Raw genomic sequence first — 15,103 nt, 5'->3', positions numbered from 1 at the left:
CGAGGTACCATGTGATATCTCAATCAAGTAACACTTACCTTGGGCTAACCATCTTCATCTCCTAAAACACAGTTATCAATTCTAGATAGTCAAATGTTTGGAATCCTTTCTTCTTGTCTTTTGAAGTGTGTGGTTTGTTACTGTCGTCTATACTCACCCTTGCTCCTGTCTAGTCGTAACCTAGTACTCGTTCATTATCTTCTCCCACTCCTCCCTTCCATACTATGCCCAGGCCATGGGAAACCCCGTTCTATTCTCAACCTCTATGCAACCAGCTCTTTCGGAGCCCACATGTCAGTCAGATCACATGATGCTAACCGGTCTATATCTGGCTTGTTTCACTTAACATATTGATTTCCAGTTCCATCCATGTTGTCACAGATGACAACATTTCATTCTTTTTTATGGCTGAATAGTATTCCATTACGTAGATGCACCACACTTTCTTTATTCATTCATCAATTGGTGAAGACTAATATTGTGCCCATTTCTTGGCTCTGTGATTTATGCTCCAATATATATGGGGGTATAGAAAGTTTATTTTCTTCACCATACTGACTTCAGTCCCTTTGGATAACCCAGACATGGGATAGCTGGATCATACAGAAGTTCTAATCTCTTGAGGAATCTCTGAGAGGGCTGTGCTCCTTTGTATTCCTGCCAAGGACATCAAGGCTTCCCTCTTCTCTGCATTCCTTCCAGCAGTACTCTTCTCTTAGACAATAAAAACGTGAATATCTCTTGTGACTTCATCTGCTTTATTAATCAAAAAAAAACCCCAAAATTATTGAAATAGGCTCTTTGTGGGTGATGGTGGCTACAGTGGCAGTGACTTCAGCACTCAGGGGACAAAGGCAGGTGGAGCTCTGAGTTCAAGGCCAGCCAGGTCTACAGAGTGAGTTGCAGGGCATCCAAGTCTACACAGAGAACCCCCCGTCTCAGAGAAATTTTTGGAGAAAAGCAAGACACCAGCTTCAGGGGTCTGAATGGGAATGCCCCCCTAAACTCATGTGTTTAAATGCTTGGTCACTAGGGAGTGGCACTGCTTGGCAGGGATTGGAAGATGTGGCTTTGTTAGAGGAAGTCTGTCACTGGGGGTGGGATTTGGAGTTTTAAGTACTCACACCATGCCCAGTGTCTCTCTCTTTCCTATTGCCTGTTGATCCAGATGTAGAACTCTGAGCTAACTCTCCAGCACTGTGTCTGTCTGTATGACACCATGTTTCCTGCCATGATGACAATGAACTAAACCTCTGACTGAAGCAAGCCTCGATTAAATGCTTTCCTTGATAAGAGTTGCTGTGGTCATGGTATCTTTTCACAGACTTAGAAACACTGACTAAGACACCAGCTGTTCCCCAAGAAACAGATCTCATTCCTTTCAGCTTGAGCTAAACAGCAAGAACCCACACTCATTTAAGCCAGCATCCAATGTATAGGTCGTGCTGAACCCACACACTCCATAGCAGGTTCCGACACTTGAACATTTGACACCTCCAGGGCAGTGTGGAGCCTTGTAACCGTGCTGGAGAGAGCTGGGTATGGTAACACAGGCCTATCATCCCTGCACTCAGGAGGCTCTGATGGGTGGATTGTGAGTTCGGGGCATCTGCACTGATGCTAGGAGCCTTGAGGACAGGAGACAGGAGCACATAAAGGAGGGCAGGATTAACATCAGGAAGAAAGCCATCAGAAAATCATGAAGCCACGTTGGCTCCGCAGCAGCACAGCATTCAGAAATGGTGGTGAGTTCCAGGACAAAAGTAAGATTGAGGCAGCATTGCCAAACCTAGCTCTCAGGTGGACCTGAGCTGCTGGAGACAATGTCCTGCTACTAGGTGCTTTTCCTGCTCTTTCCTCCCTCCTCTTCCAGTTCCATCCTTTCTCATTCTTTATCAGTACAAGAAGGGCTCTAGCAACAGCTTCAGCACACTGCCGTTCCTTCCTCCCATGCCAGTATGCGCTCTTGCTTCTGTTCACATGTTTAGTCTTTGTTACTAGAAGTTTTAAGTCCACATTCCCTGCAAAAATGACCCCTACAGCATCTGTAGTCAAGCGGGGGGGGGGGGGGCGGTGTTAGGAGCAACATGCTTTAACCATGCACGCAGACCATTCTTAGTGCACACAGACCATTCTTGAACTGTTTCTGCCAGGCTTGCTATCAGCACCTCCCATAAGAAAGAAGGCAGCGCAACCAAATACTGTGGGCCAGTAACTGGAATTGTCCTAATTTAGTTTACGTATCAGAGTTTGTACACGGGGTGAGCATTAAGGGGCGGGCGGCATTAGAAAAAGCTATCGAGGTGGAAGCCAAGATGCCAAAGACACAGCAAATAGGAAAAGTTAAATGGATTTGGCTGTGTAGAGGTGACGCTAATTATAGTCACTTCTTGAGCCTCCTACCACATGGATGCCTGATGGCCACACAGCGCCATAATACTTATGAGTATCACTAGATAAACCGTGAATTAACTTTGTGATAAAGTGTACTGTGATTGGAACTGGAGACTCAACAAGTGTGGAGCCTTCCCAGTCTGTTCCTCTTGCAGAATGGCTGTTATTAGACTTCAGAGGTTAGCACCAGCCAGGTCTCAGCAACAGGAAAAACAGATGACCAGAATCAAGGGTCTGAGAATGACCCACAGTGGCTCTCTCTTCCCTGTATCCTGCTTTTCTTCACAGGCGAAAGAGGCTGGGCAGCACCAGGTTCCAGCTTCAAAGCGCAGTGGATGTTCTGTATGCTATAAACACCTGCTTTGAGAGCAGGCTCCAGGCTGGGCTCTTAGGCAGAGACCTACTCCCTTCTCTTTGCTTCTGTTCCTTCTTTCTTTTCCTTTTAGTGCTGGGGATCAAACCCAGGGCCTGGTGGGTGCTAGGCAAGTGCTCTATCATTGCTCTACATGCCCAGCCCGTTGGCCTGTTTGATTCTCTTAACTGGTCCTCTAAGCACCTCCCACCTCAACAACTGCAGCTCCCTTGCAGCCTGTTCAGTGTCTGGAGAGAAAGCTCCATGCTGACCCTCGCTTGAGGCACCGGCACCAGCACCAGCAGAGGGTCCCACTCTTCAGAGGGCGAGACCCCAGACCCCAACACTCTCCTTGGAGTTTCTAGGCTTTACTACCCCCAATTTCTTCCTCTGGTTCCTCCAGCCTGTGGGTAGAGGTTGCTTCCTAAGGCTGCACCTTGTGTCACTCCTTGGCTCTACTTTACCTGCTCAGTTACTCTGTCAACAGTTATTCCTATTAAATCCCCTCTGAGGAAAGCACACTGGAGGCTGGCACAATGATTTTGTGGATAAGGACACTCACCCTGAAAGCTTTACAGCCTGGCGTCATCCCCAGGACCCATGTGGTGGAAGGTGTTGGGAGCCGCCCCCACATTTGCCGTCACAAGATGGCGCTGACATCCTGTGTTCTAAGTGGTAAACAAATAATCTGCGCATGTGCCAAGGGTATTTTACGACTACTTGTACTCTGCCTTTTCCGTGAACGTCAGCTCGGCCATGGGCTGCAGCCAATCAGGGAGTGATGCGTCCTAGGCGAAATATAACTCTCCTAAATAGGAAAGGGGTTTCGGTTTCAATAGAGGGGTGGCTTTCGCTTTTGGGGCTGGGGGTTTGCGCTCCTAGCTCCTGAAGATGTAAGCAATAAAGTTTTGCCGCAGAAGATTCTGGTCTGTTGTGTTCTTCCTGGCCGGGCGTGAGAACGCTATTAAGAATTGGTGCCGAAACCCGGGACGAGAAAAAATCCGGGACGAAAAAATACAAGAAAACTCGGGACCGGCACAAGGAAGATCCCTCATTCCAGAACCAGAACTGCGGGTCGCGGTAATAAAGGTTCCCGTAAAGCAGACTGTTGAGAAGGATTCAACTGCATGAATTCAGAACTTTTCAGCTGGGGAACGAGAGTACCAGTGAGTATAGCTTTACGAGGTAAGCCTGGCCTTGAACTTTCTAAGGAAATTCAAGACAGTCTATCAGAAGTAAAGTGGAAAATAGCTTTATAAGGTATGTTTGGCCTTGAACTTTCTCTAGTGTTAGAAGCCCTTTTGTTCCTTTTCACATGTTATCAAGTGGTTAAGGCAGGGCGGATTCTAGATGAAATTCAGGACAATCTATCAGAAGTAAAGCGGAGAGAGAGAGTAGGAGCAAAGAGAAAATATGGTACACAAAATAAGTATACAGGCCTTTCCAAGGGTCTTGAACCCGAGGAAAAGTTTAGGTCAGGTAAGAATACCTGGGGAGAGATTGGAAGGAAGGAGAAGGAAAAAGAAAAGAAAAAAGATCAATTAGAGAAGCCAGTTCTTAGTAGTTCTGAATCAGATGAAAAGGCTATTAGGGCCTGGAAGGCGCTCTCCCGAGCAGGTGAAGCCACTGGACAATAATGACAGAGGCAGGCTCTTGCAGCCTACAAGGTCTTATTGTCCACCCTAGAGTTGTAGATCAAGATTGTAAAGGGGAACTTCAGGTTCTCTGTTCTTGTCCTCAAGTTGTCTTTTCTATATCACAAGGGGACAGAATAGCTCAACTAATAATTTTGCCAAGCCTACATGGCTGTTTTTTCTTCCTCTGGTATTCCTAGAGCTGCAAGAGGGATTGGTTCTACTAGAAATGATTCTGATTACTTAATAATGCCTTTAGATTGTTGTCAAATTTTATCTACTCACGTAGGGGTAAACCCTCGTGGCGTCAGGCCATTACAGGTCTGACAAATGGATGTCACGCATATTTCCTCCTTTGAGAGAAATCAATATTTACATGTTTAGATAAGAAGAGATCACCTCCATACCTTAAATGATTTTCAAAAGCTGTTGGGAGATATTAATTGGCTCAGACCTTTTTTAAAGATTCCTTCCGCTGAGTTAAGGCCTTTGTTTGGTATTTTAGAAGGAGATCCTCATATCTCCTCCCCTAGGACTCTTACTCTAGCTGCTAACCAGGCCTTACAAAAGGTGGAAAAAGCCTTACAGAATGCACAATTACAACGTATTGAGGATTCGCAGCCTTTCAGTTTGTGTGTCTTTAAGACAGCACAATTGCCAACCGCAGTTTTGTGGCAGAATGGGCCATTGTTGTGGATCCATCCAAACGTATCCCCAGCTAAAATAATAGATTGGTATCCTGATGCAATTGCACAGCTTGCCCTTAGAGGCCTAAAAGCAGCAATCACCCACTTTGGGCGAAGTCCATATCTTTTAATTGTACCTTATACCGCTGCACAGGTTCAAACCTTGGCAGCCACATCTAATGATTGGGCAGTTTTAGTTACCTCCTTTTCAGGACAAATAGATAACCATTATCCAAAACATCCAATTTTACAGTTTGCCCAAAATCAATCTGTTGTTTTTCCACAAATAACAGTAAGAAACCCACTTAAAAATGGGATTGTGGTATATACTGATGGATCAAAAACTGGCATAGGTGCCTATGTGGCTAATGGTAAAGTGGTATCCAAACAATATAATGAAAATTCACCTCAAGTGGTAGAATGTTTAGTGGTTTTAGAAGTTTTAAAAACCTTTTTAGAACCCCTTAATATTGTGTCAGATTCCTGTTATGTGGTTAATACAGTAAATCTTTTAGAAGTGGCTGGAGTGATTAAGCCTTCCAGTAGAGTTGCCAATATTTTTCAGCAGATACAATTAGTTTTGTTATCTAGAAGATTTCCTGTTTATATTACTCATGTTAGAGCCCATTCAGGCCTACCTGGCCCCATGGCTCTGAAAAATGATTTGGCAGATAAGGCCACTAAAGTGGTGGCTGCTGCCCTATCATCCCCGGTAGAGGCTGCAAGAAATTTTCATAACAATTTTCATGTGACGGCTAAAACATTACGCAGTCGTTTCTCCTTGACAAGAAAAGAAGCCCGTGACATTGTTACTCAATGTCAAAGCTGCTGTGAGTTCTTGCCAATTCCTCATGTGGGAATTAACCCACGCGGTATTCGACCTCTACAGGTCTGGCAAATGGATGTTACACATGTTTCTTCCTTTGGAAAACTTCAATATCTCCATGTGTCCATTGACACATGTTCTGGCATCATGTTTGCTTCTCCGTTAACCGGAGAAAAAGCCTCACATGTGATTCAACATTGCCTTGAGGCATGGAGTGCTTGGGGGAAACCCAAACTCCTTAAGACTGATAATGGACCAGCTTATACGTCTCAAAAATTCCAGCAGTTCTGCCGTCAGATAGATGTTACCCACCTGACTGGACTTCCATACAACCCTCAAGGACAGGGTATTGTTGAGCGTGCGCATCGCACCCTCAAAGCCTATCTTATAAAACAGAAGAGGGGAACTTTTGAAGAGACTTTACCCCGAGCACCAAGAGTGTCTGTGTCTATGGCACTCTTTACACTCAATTTTTTAAATATTGATGCTCATGGCCATACTGCGGCTGAACGTCATTGTACAGAGCCAGATAGGCCCAATGAGATGGTTAAATGGAAAAATGTCCTTGATAATAAATGGTATGGCCCGGATCCTATTTTGATAAGATCCAGGGGAGCGGTCTGTGTTTTCCCACAGAATGAAGACAACCCATTTTGGATACCAGAAAGACTCACCCGAAAAATCCAGACTGACCAAGGGAATACTGATGTCCCTCGTCTTGGTGATGTCCAGGGCGTCAATAATAAAGAGAGAGCAGCGTTGGGGGATAATGTCGACATTTCCACTCCCAATGACGGTGATGTATAATGCTCAAGTATTCTCCTGCTTTTTTACCACTAACTAGGAACTGGGTTTAGCCTTGATTCAGACAGCCTTGGCTCTGTCTGGACAGGTCCAGACGACTGACACCATTAACACTTTGTCAGCCTCAGTGACTACAGTCATAGATAAACAGGCCTCAGCTAATGTCATGATACAGGGAGGTCTCATGCTGGTTAATCAACTCATAGATCTTGTCCAGAAACAACTAGATGTATTATGGCAAATAGCTCAGCTGGGGTGTAAACAAAAGTTTCCGAGATTGTGTGTTACTTCCATTCAGTATGAGAATTTTACTAGGGCAGCTAATTTGTCAAAAAGTCTTTTTCAGTATATGTTACAGAATTAGACGGCTGAATTTGAACAGATCCTTCGAGAATTGAGACTTCAGGTCAACTCCACGCGCTTGGACCTGTCCCTGACCAAAGGATTACCCAATTGGATCTCCTCAGCATTTCCCTTCTTTAAAGAATGGGTGGGATTGATATTATTTAGAGATACACTTTGCTGTGGATTAGTGTTGCTTCTTTGATTGGTCTGTAAGCTTAAGGCCCAAACTAGGAGAGACAAGGTGGTTATTGCCCAGGCGCTTGCAGGACTAGAACATGGAGCTTCCCCTGATATATCTATGCTTAGGCAATAGGTCGCTGGCCACTCAGCTCTTATATCCCATGAGGCTAGTCTCATTGCACGGGATAGAGTGAGTGTGCTTCAGCAGCCCGAGAGAGTTGCACGGCTAAGCACTGCAATAGAAGGGCTCTGCGGCATAAAATGAGCCTATTCTAGGGAGACATGTCATCTTTCAAGAAGGTTGAGTGTTCAAGTGTCCTTCCCCCAGGAAAAACAACACGGGACCAGACCAGGACCCCTCTGGGTGATGAGCCTGGGAGGAGGTTATGTGTACGGCTCCTTTACCTACACACTGGGGATTTGACCTCTATCTCCACTCTCATTAATATGGGTGGCCTATTTGCTCTTATTAAAAGAAAAGGGGGAGATGTTGGGAGCCGCCCCCACATTTGCCGTCACAAGATGGCGCTGACATCCTGTGTTCTAAGTGGTAAACAAATAATCTGCGCATGTGCCAAGGGTATTTTACGACTACTTGTACTCTGCCTTTCCCGTGAACGTCAGCTCGGCCATGGGCTGCAGCCAATCAGGGAGTGATGCGTCCTAGGCGAAATATAACTCTCCTAAATAGGAAAGGGGTTTCGGTTTCAATAGAGGGGTGGCTTTCGCTTTTGGGGCTGGGGGTTTGCGCTCCTAGCTCCTGAAGATGTAAGCAATAAAGTTTTGCCGCAGAAGATTCTGGTCTGTTGTGTTCTTCCTGGCCGGGCGTGAGAACGCTATTAAGAGGAAGGAAAGAACCAACCCCTGTAAAGTTGTTTTCTCCACAGAGGGGGAGGGGGAGGGGACTCTGATTCTATCCCCCTTCCCCTAGAAAGCTCCATCCCAGTTTTCCATGTCAAACTTAGGGAGGGGCTGTGTACCCTATGCTTATACAACTTTATGGTGATGGTGTCCTCTCCTTGGGGAGCCCAGCCGTGGCATTCCTATCTAGCTCCTCAATCAACTGCTTCAGACCCATTAGACTTTCCATTCATGCCTGCAACCTTTTTCTACCTATGATAGTCAGCTCAGTCCTTCTCTTGTGTAGGTTTGTGTGCAAAAACCAGCTGACTGTGAACAATAGAAGTCTCTAGCAGTGTCTGTTGTCTTATTGTCTGTCTTAGTCATTGTTCTTTTGCTGTGAAGAGATACCGCGACCACAGCAACTCTTATAAAGGGAAGCATTTAACTGGAGTTTGACTACAGGTTCAGAGGCTTAGTCATCATGGGGGTGTGGGAGCATGGCAGCATGCGGGCAGACATGGTGCTGCAACCATAGCTGAGAGTTCTACATCCAGACAGCAGGAAGAGATAGACTCTGGACTTGGAATGGGATTTTTGAAACCTCAAGGCCCATCCCCCCAGTTTCCTCCAACTGGCCACCTCCCAACACTCCCTGATACGATCTATGGGGACCATTCTTATTCTAACCACCACATTGTCTTCTATAATACTTATCTAAGCAACTATTTACATTTACTTGCTGCTGATTGCGTAGCTGCCCATTCAAGAGCAAGAAGTTTGCTGTTGTTTAATGCTATTGTTATCTGCATCTAGTACACACCCATCCATTCACTTACTAAACGCCAAGGGCATGAATTATATAATTAAGCAGGATTAACAGTGAAGATGAGCAGCACAGCTCCCCAGGAAAACACCTTCAAGAGAGGCCATGAGAATGGGCTCCTAAGGAGAAACCCAGAATGGGCAAATCATAGAGGGCACAGGGAAGGCAGGTAGATGACATGTCTCCAAGACATCAGCTGTGAAGGGTAATGAGGCAGTAGGCCAGGTGTATACCACCAGGTCAACCCAGTCCAACACTTCTGTAAGTTCGCTCTTTATAACACACATGCTTGCAGAGCCATCCACATAGGGTTCACTCCCAGCTGTATAGGAGCCAGAAAGATAAGGCATAACATTGGCAAGAAGGAAAAGAGCTAGATAAATACTGTTGAGCAGCCATAATGTGGAGTGTTGCCTCCATTAGAGTTATGTCAGAGCATAAGTATGGTGTGGACCAAGGCGCATGACTGGAGAGTAACTGAAAAGGGGGATTATGGAACAACATGGTTGTGTTGAGACCCATTCTGTCCAAGTGTACACACACACACACACACACACACACACACACACACACACACACATGTTTATGAAAGGATATAAAACTTGAGATATGTGATTCATGTAATTTATGTCAAATAGCCCAAAGAGTTGTTTGTGAGCTTTAAAACCTGGGGCTGAGAACATAGCAGAACAGGCCAGGACATGCCCGGGCAGGCCCGTAGTCACATGTCCTGACTGGCCTAGTGCCTTCCTATCTCCCGCCCTTCTGACAGTCTGTTGATGTTTAAATGAACCAATCATGTGAAACCGCGCCAATTCCTCCCCCAGCCCCACCCCTTTTCTATAAAAGTCCCTAGCTTCCAAGCCTCAGGGTCGAAACCACTGTCTCCTGCGTGAGATACGTTTCGAACCGGAGCTCCGCCATTATGGCTCCACCATGTGGTCGACACCTCTGTCTCCTGCGGGAGATATGTGTCGGCCCGGAGCTCTGTCATTAAACTACCTCATGCTTTTACAACAAGATGGTCGTCTGTTCGTGATTCTTGGGTGCGCGCCGAACGGAAATTGAGTGGGGGTTTCCCCACTAGGTTCTTTCATTTACAGAAACATAGGAAATCATCTACAAGGAACATGGCTGATTGGCTGTTAACAGTGCAGGGCTATGGGACTGGAATAGACAAAGAGAGACCTTTATTTTAGGGTATTGCTTGAATTTGCTGTCACTCACATAGGCTAACCTTCAAATTAATGTAGAAAAAGAAAGCATAAGGGACTATGGCCACCAAGCACCATGGGCAAGCCCAAGATTCAGAAGTCCATGATCGGCATGGTTGGATCAAGCAGGTCAGAAGGATGAGACAAACAAGAGACAGTCAAACAGATGAACTAACTTCAGACAAGGTCCTTGGCAGGGTAGTGAGGAGGGGCAGAAACCTAAGTAAGCAGATCCCAAGAGAGGAGATACTGACCTGGTCCTTGCTGCTCTCTAACTACGTATCACATGTGTGTAGAGCCCTGATAGTCACAACCTCCCATAGTTAAGCCCTGACCCTGATGGAGGCAGAAATGGAATTCAGATGACAAGATTCTCTTAAGATAGCCTTATATCTGTCTGTAACTTAGTCCTCCCTCTATTCCTAAGGAAAGAGGTGGTTTGTTGAAGGATATTTGATCATTCTGTGAACCTGAGGTTGTGTTATTTACTGGGGGAAAGAAATCATTTCTAGTTGTGGTGTGGCTCAACCTTTAGCAGACACCTTTAACCCCTCTGGCTGGAATACAGACATGCATTTAGTACACACCTTTAATCCCAAACAATGAAAGTAAAGTTAGTTTTCAGAAAGAACACTATGTTTGAAAGTGACATATAATTGAGTGGCAGACAAAGTGATGAATCAGAGAAAGATTTGACCAAATAGGATGTGCCCAACTCTCACGAGAAGAGAGAAGAATGGGAAGCTACTTAAGAGAGAGCAGCACAGAGAGAAAAGAGGGGGAAGGCAGTTTAGCTGGGACAGTTGTACAGAGGCAAGTTGCAGAGAGAACAAGCCAGACACAGGTGAAGACAGAATGAGCCAGAGAATGGAAAGGAACAAGAACAGATTGCCAGAGTTAATTTGAGGCCAAGCAGAGTAAAAAGACAGAGGCTGAAAGGGAGAGAAGTCAGATTAAATCAGTCATCTTGGAAAGGAGTTTGAGCCAGAAGAGCTGAGTTGAATCAGCCAGAGAACTGAAAAGAACTAGGAAGGATGAGTTTATTTATCCGTAAGTCTCAGAGGCTGAAAACATTCTAGGCTTAGAGAAGATCACACAGAGGCTAGAAGCTTCCAGGACTAAGCCTAGGTTAGCAGACAGAGGCAGTAAGCCTCGAAGACAACAATTACCTCAGACAAATAAAAGTTATATTAGCAGAGGTTGTGCCATCTCCCCATATCCTTTCACCAATAAAAGGTTTTTCTTTGCTCCTTCTAAAGCTTTCAGAGTTTTAAAGTTTTGTACCCCACTCTGAATATCTCCAGGAGGAACTGTATATAGTATCTCCCTGGTATGAGTACATCTTTGTGAGTTAATACAATTCAATCACCATCAAACTTTAGTTACGCAAATATTATTTGGAAGCTGTATACTTAGAAAGAACAAATATCTTTCTGGCAAAGGAAGAGGTGAAGGGGGAGGAAGGGAATGAGGAAGAGGAAGAAGAACAGGAAAGGGGAGGAGGAGGAGATGGAAGAGTAGATGGTGATGATGATGTAGAAGGAAGGTGAGAAGCAAGGTGTGGAGTCTGCAGGACTCCTGTAGCACACAGCAGCAGCATGGACCCAGATGGAGAAGAGGGCCCATCTGAACACTGTAGACAGTCATGATTCCATGTAAGCAAAGACCAGCCAGTTCTCCCACTTCCTCTGTCTGAAGTCTTGACCCAGAGAATCTTCAGCGATCATTGGCCAATGTTCTAAACCACCTGGCTTTTGAATATCTTGTTACTCAGCAAGAGATAACTGATAACACCATCCATTCTGTTCCCAATATCAATGTCTTTCCCTCCTAAGAAAATATTAGCTTCAAGATTATGTATATGTATATATATGAACAGGAAATTAATAAAATACTATATGTCAGTGTTGGAGTGCTGGCTTAGCATGGAGAAGCCCAAGATTTGAAGCCCAGCACAGAAAACAAACATAGCCAACATATTGAAGAAAACACTGCAGTTCATCTTTCTATGCAACTAATGAACATTTCTTCTTTTCTGAACTTCTAGTTTGTTTTCTCTGTCTATTTTTCTTGCAAAATCTTCCCATAAATTTATTGGATCACTTCTTATGTGCTAGTAAGTGTCTCCTAAGAGCAAAATACTAGGACTTGGTTAAAGTTTTTAGAAACTCCCCAGAATAGAGTTAAAAATTAGCAAGTAAAATCACATTGTGTAAGGTCCTGGAAAAGAAGAATTAGGGATGTGGTTGTGCACATCTGCAGTTATAGCTTTAGAGAGATACAGGCTGAGAAACTAGGAGTTCAAGGATAGCATTAGCCACATAGTAAACCTCAGGCCAGTCTGAGCCCCTTGAAATCCTGTCTCAAAAAAAAATCAAGGAAAACAATAATGAAAACACATGAAGAGGCAATAGAGGAGGAGATGGGAGGGGGGGGAGAAGGAGATGGAGGGAGGAGGATATGGAGGGGAGGAGGAGATGAGGGAAGAGAAGAGATGGGGGAGGAGGAGATGGGAAGGAGGAGGGATGAGAGGAGATGGGGGAGGAGGAGGAGAACAAGGGAAAAATAACAATGGACAAAATAATGACAACTTACACAAGCTCTTGAGTTCATGGTGGACATTCCAAGAGGCCGATATGCAACAGGGCTTTGATAATGTAATACCCAGAAAGGAATACAGAGGCTCCAATTTCATATTTTTCTTGCTACCAAAAGGAAATGTATAATTTAATTTGGACATGGCCCCTTCAACACATCCTTAGGATAGGCCAATGAATCACACTGTTCTTCCCCGCAGTTAATTTAGATGGCACCAAAGAAAACCAGACTCCTTTTCCCTCTGAAGAGTCATATTTCCTTTACTAAGGTCACTTGACAGAACTGTTATAGATTCAGATAAGACACAAGGGACTCTGTTTAATATCTGGCAATTTTCTTGAGCCTCTTTATTTATTAAAAGAATGCATCCATTAGCGGTCATTAGTACACTCTGTCTAGATGGGGGTTAAAGCCTCCATGGCTTAAAAGACAATGTTTTTCCAAAAAAAAAAAAATAGTGGTATTAATTGCGCCATGGAATAGATCCGGCTTTCTCGTTGTAAGCTCTCCGTCTTCTCCCCTCCTCCCAAGAGGAATTGGACACTGCCTACTTCTGTCAAAGATCCAGGCCATTTTCTTCCTGGGCTATGGGTCAGCTGTGTCACTCCAACCTCTCTGGTGACATGCCACTATCCACAGGGAATAAATAAAGCTCCTTAGCTGTCACACCGATGGTTCTCACTCTCCTTCATCCCAAGGAAAGGGACAGGAGGGGCCTCCCTTAGTTAGCAGTCTCATCCGAAGGGACTGTGTTTTAGCAACAGGAAGCAAATCATACTAGAGAAAGACCCAGCCTTCTGTAGCTCAGGACTGAAACTGATCTCCTTTTTGACCTTTAGCTTGAGACACATGCTCTCTGGAAAATGCACCCAGGGTAGACCAAGGAAGAGGTAGCTCTAATGGTGAATGGGAATCCTGATGTACTTATTAATTATTACTATTTGTAATTAGCATGCCAAGTGATGGATTTTTATTATGACATTTTAAATATATACTAATATGCCCCATTATTTGTCACCCTCTCCCACTGCCCTGTTTACCTGTCCCCCAACCTCCTTTTTCCAGTTCCCACCCTCCTTCAAAATAGAGGCCCTCTTTGCTTTTACATCAGTCATACCTTGTTACACTCTCTCCCTATGTTCCTTCTCAAACTGTTCCTCCTGTGTCATGATGATACACACACACACACAGACAGAGAGACACACACACATGAGAGACACACACACACACCAGAGAGAGAGGGGGGAGGGGGAGGGGGAGGAGAGGGAGAGAGAGAGAGAGAGTTTTTAAACCTAAATTCTCCATATGAGAGAAAACATCGACCATTGATTTTTCTGATTTAGAGTTGTTTCACTTAACATAATAATCTTTAATTTTGGCCATTTTCCTAAAAATGTCACGATTTCATTCTCTTTAGAGCTGAATAAAATTCTATTGTGAATATTTTCCACATTTTCTTTATCCATTTGAATTGGTTCCTTTTCTCTTGCTGTGACAAAACGCCATGACCAAGGCTCCTTACAGAAGGAAGTATTCGATTGGGACTTACAGTTTGAGAGGATTAGGAATCTTCGACCATCATGGTGCGGATCAGGGCAGCAGGCAAGCAGGCATGGCATCGGAGCAGCAGCTCAGAGCTCACATCCCAATTCTCCAGTAGGAAACAGAGAGCAACACAGACATCCTTTTTCTTTTCTCATCTGAATTCCACAAGGCTAACTCAGGTTTCACTGCTGAAATCTCAATTATTCCAGGCTAGGACGTTTTCTTCTCTGAACTCCTACGTACTTACTATCCTTATGGACTTAGGATCTTTTTTAATAGACTTAAGAAGTAAGCGATCCTATACATGTGACTTTCCTACCGCTGCTGCTTACCAGGGTGCACAAGGAGCATGAGTGACAATAGTGCGCTATCATTGAAAACGGAGGAAAGCCGCTCCAATATTTCATTCTAATAATTAAGCAGCAGCGAGTTGAGAGCCCTGTTAAAAAGTAGTGACCGTCGAAACAGGGCTGCAACAGAGTCTTTGAGAGCCACAGCAATGGGGGCTGAAGACAGCTCAGTGGTTAAGAGCATTTGTTGCTCTTGCAGAGGACCCGGGGTCTGTTTCCAGCACCCACATGGTGGCTCACAGCAAACTGCATGTCCAGTTTCATGAGATCTGATCCCTTCTTCTGGCCTCTGTGGGCACTAAGCACACATGTGGCGTATATTTATATATGTGTAGGTAGGTAGAACAGTCATATTCATCAAATAAAGTAAATAGATCTAAAACCGTTGTTTTAAAAGCACAGCGGCCATAGAGGTCTAAGTAGGATGTCGTCTGTCAGTGGGGAGATCATTCATTGTACCCGGAAAAATGCAGCTGTGCTGCCCGCCCGCCTGCCTGCTCCACCTAAAT

At 44.7% G+C, this 15,103-nt stretch overlaps 1 long non-coding RNA gene across 1 annotated transcript; it reads right to left on the bottom strand.

The window, feature by feature from the left end:
- Window positions 1-12,783: 12,783 nt before the first annotated feature.
- On the bottom strand, window positions 12,784-14,384 carry Gm36164. Its single transcript, XR_383334.2, has 3 exons — window positions 14,249-14,384; window positions 13,817-13,859; window positions 12,784-12,806 (listed from the first exon to the last, which is right to left on the bottom strand). It is a non-coding gene; the product is annotated as a predicted gene, 36164 (long non-coding RNA).
- Between the last annotated feature and the right edge of the window lie 719 nt (window positions 14,385-15,103).

Source organism: Mus musculus, chromosome 14, assembly GCF_000001635.26.
Source record: "Mus musculus strain C57BL/6J chromosome 14, GRCm38.p6 C57BL/6J".
In the NCBI taxonomy this organism is placed as follows: domain Eukaryota; kingdom Metazoa; phylum Chordata; class Mammalia; order Rodentia; family Muridae; genus Mus; species Mus musculus.
The sequence above is the reverse complement of the archived record's forward strand: the minus strand, read 5'-3'. Positions and strand labels throughout refer to the sequence as shown.